Source organism: Lactuca serriola, chromosome 2, assembly GCF_051521515.1.
Source record: "Lactuca serriola cultivar US96UC23 chromosome 2, Lser_US96UC23_V15, whole genome shotgun sequence".
Taxonomy (NCBI): Eukaryota; Viridiplantae; Streptophyta; class Magnoliopsida; order Asterales; family Asteraceae; genus Lactuca; species Lactuca serriola.
The window spans coordinates 92,539,045-92,542,920 of NC_136409.1; positions in this window are offsets into that span (position 1 = coordinate 92,539,045).

A 3,876-nucleotide genomic window follows, 5' to 3' on the forward strand; every position below is an offset into this window, starting at 1 on the left:
AGACAGTATCGAATGAAAGATACAGCTAGCAAGGTCGAAACAGAGACTATAGACCCCAGACAGTATCAAATGAAAGATATAGCTAGCAAGGTCGAAACAGAGACTATAGACCCCAGACAGTATCAAATGAAAGATACAGCTAGCAAGGTCGAAACAGAGACTATAGACCCCAGACAGTATCAAATGAAAGATACAGCTAGCAAGGTCGAAACAGAGACTATAGACCCCAGACAATATCAAATGAAAGATACAGCTAGCAAGGTCTAAACAGTGTGAATCTGAAAAGTGACATCAGCATACAGTGTAAATTGCTGACGAAATACCGTTACCTTAAAGCCATGAATTATAAGGCAAACCAGGATACTCGTAACCATACTGACTAGAGTTCCAGACACCCTACAAGCATCTATATAATGTGACATTTGTCACCCCTTGGCTTGGTGAGCCATGGACTGTAGCTAGCAGTCAGGGTGCGGGGGTGTCAATCCCGTATAGGCCTATACACATAATGTCCGCTCTCCCTACAAGAGACTCTGGTTACCAACTAGACGATGGAGAAGGCCGCGTCCCGAAGATGCATCCCAAATAGAGGATAGTGTTTTTCTAGAGGGGAGTGGGTTTCTAATGTAAGTGATATTCTAGAGGTAAAGACTTTCAAACAGTGGGTAGTGTGTTTCTATAGTAAGTGTAGAATGGAGGTAGAGATTCTTAACTGACTTGACTAGAGAATTTTCCTGTATGTCCATACTCATATACATAGTATTTAACTAATGAACCAAACGACCTTCGGACGGCTACCCGATCCCACCAGACCACATCTCAACGAAGAAAAGGAAATAGGGCCGACGAGCCTTCCTAAGTCTTTCAATCATTACTTATATATACCTATATAAGCACGGACATACATCTAATTATGACTAAGTGCGTTTTACGTAGAAGTGATCCTTGTGAAGTAGTAGCGCCTAATAAGTGAAGTAAAAGCGTTCGCAAGTGAAGTAGAAGTGTCGCACAAGTATAAGCGTATCATGAAGTAGAGGCGACAATAAGTGAAGCGAAAGCGTATCAAGTATAAGTGAAGTATAGTTGTTATCAAGTATAAGCGAAGAAGAAATCGTATCACTAAGTAAGAGCATGAATAAGTATAAGCGTCATCAAGTATAAGCGACTATCAGTATAAGTGGAAGCATTACAAAGTAGGAATATGGAATAAGTATAAGCGAATCAGCAATAACTTCCAATAAAAATATATGTAAAAAGGAATCTTAATGAAAAGCCTTTATGAACAGAAAATTTCACACTTAGTATTCTTTTGTAAAATATGCTTGAAAATCTTGGGAAAATCTTTCACAACCCAGTTTAGAATGAATTTAGTTTAAAAGGGTATAAGTAAAAGTTTTGAAACAATTGAAAAGCGTTATAGCGTCCTACTCGGTAAAAACAGTGTATAGTGGCAAAATCTTGTGCATGCGGGTTATCAATCACATGTGGTTGATATGATAACTGGCATGTTTAACTTGTAATCCCCCCTATAAAACATTTAAAAGCATTTAAAAGGTTCATTCAGGGGTATGAACTCACCTGGTGTAAGTAGGTCCGACGGTAGTGCCGTTTAGGCATTCGGGGTCACGCAAGGACTTGAACACACACAAGGACCTATTTTAACATATGATAACATATGTTCACATACAATTAGCATATAATATACTAATTAAACAATTATACACACTCAAAGGAGTGGAAAACACTCCCGGTTGAGTGTTTGGGGTCCCGGGTAGCGTTTAAGGGTACTAAGGGTCTCCTATCAGCTGTGGGACTTTGCTATACTCACATATCTAGTGTGTAAAGGGGTTTAAAGCATCAATATGGACCAAACAAGGAGTTTACGGCCCAACCTAAGGGAGTTTACGGCCGTAAACTCCCAAGGTCAATTTCTTGGGTGTTTGATGCTTCTAGCTTGTTCATAGAATTATTCTAAGCACTTTTCCTCAAAAGGCATGATTGGATTTGAGGCTTCTAAGGGTACTTTATAGGATTTTACGGCCTAGGAACTCTCCCAAGGGAGTTTACGGCCGTAAACTCTCAATCTTTGAGTTTAGTGAAGTTTTAAGCCCCTAATGCCTTTCTAGTGATTTCTAATGAAGTGTGATGCCATTTTGGGTGATTAAAACCAATATTTGAGGGGGTTTTTGGGGAGTTTACGGCCTAGATAATGCTTGGGCCGTAAACTCCAAGAAATCCCTCATTTTTCTTGTGTTTAAGCCCTTAATTCCATTCTAGCATTTTATAGAAATAGCCTATGGTCATTTGGGGGGAAAAACTACAATTTTGGGCATGAATTAGGGTGTTTACGGCCTTGACCATGTCTGGGCCGTAAACTCCTTTCTTTAATTCATTTTGGAGTGTTTCAAGGGTCTAAACTCAAAGGAATAAGTCCCTAAATTATGTAATAAGCCCTAGGATGAGTTTGGTGCACATTTGGGACCATGACTTGTGGAGTTTACGGCCTAAGCATGTGCTTGGGCCGTAAACTCTTCTTTGAGTCCTAAATCCATGCATTTTAGTGTTTAAACACCCCTAGGCTATATCCTCTAATAGTTTCTAAGCTTATGGTCAAGTTTAAAGGCATATTTGGCACCTTTTTAGGGGTTTACGGCCCTAGAATGTTCTTGGGCCGTAAACTCCTTATCCTATGCCTTCTTGGATGGTTTTTGGGCTTTAAACATAAATCAATACGCTTAGAATAAGCTAGGGTAAGCGGACTTACAATATGGAAGCGTTTGGTTGCGAATTCGGGGCGAAAACGGGTCTAGAGAGAGAGTTTAGAGAGAGAGTGTAAAAAGTCTCCAATGGACTCCACTCATCCATATATAGGTTTCACAGTCAGGGCTCAGTGAAATTTTACCCGATACTGCCGTTAAACGGGGCTTTTGGTCGCACCCGATTTAGGGGTCGTAATATTAATACTTGACATTTTCCAATTGAATGAAAATGTGTGTCCTGTGTTTTTATTTCCTTTTATTACGACTTAACGGCATGTTAAAGGTAATCAAATGGAATTTTTATTAAATTGATGCCCTCTAATTAACGGAACTTTTATACAGTGGAATATTCCGTTAACGGTAACGGGGAAATGTAACGGGGCAACTTGGGTTGTCACAGAGGGAAACCTCTAGAGTTCCAGGTTGGAGACCGTGTCCTGTTGAAGGTTTCGCCCTGGAAAGGCATGATACGCTTCGGAAAGCGTGGGAAGCTTGATTCTTGACATTTACCCAAGCCATAGGAGGTGTTTGAGGGCAATTCTAACACATTAAAAGGTGTTCACGACCCTTGAAGAGGGGTTTACGGTCCAAGAGTGTTCTTGGGCCGTAAACTCATGTTTACTCTCCAAAAGTCAAGGTTTTGGTGTTCTAAGCTCGTACATGCAAGTCTACAATTCATATCTAAGCCCTAGGAGTGATTTGGAAGGGTTTTGGGGCTTCAAAACCCCACTTATGGGTGTTTACGGTCCAAGAGTGTTCTTGGGCTATAAACACATGATTTGGCCCCTATTTGATGTCTTAAACACGAATTTTCATGTTAAATGAGCTAAACAACAAGTTAGGGTAGATTACTTACTAGTTTGGGGCTCGAAATGGGCAGTTTTTGGATCGAAAGCAACTTGTAGAGAGAGAGTGTAGAGAGAGAATGAAAAGTCTAAAATGGAGTCCACTCACCCATATATAGGGTTTGATTCGGTGGCTCGGTGGAAATTTACCCGATACTGACGTTAAACGGGGCTTTTGGTCGCACCCGATTAAATGGTCGTATTTCGACTTGGTTGTAACTAATATTTTTCAAAGGATATTGAGGGCATTTCTAATGTGTTCCAACCCTTAT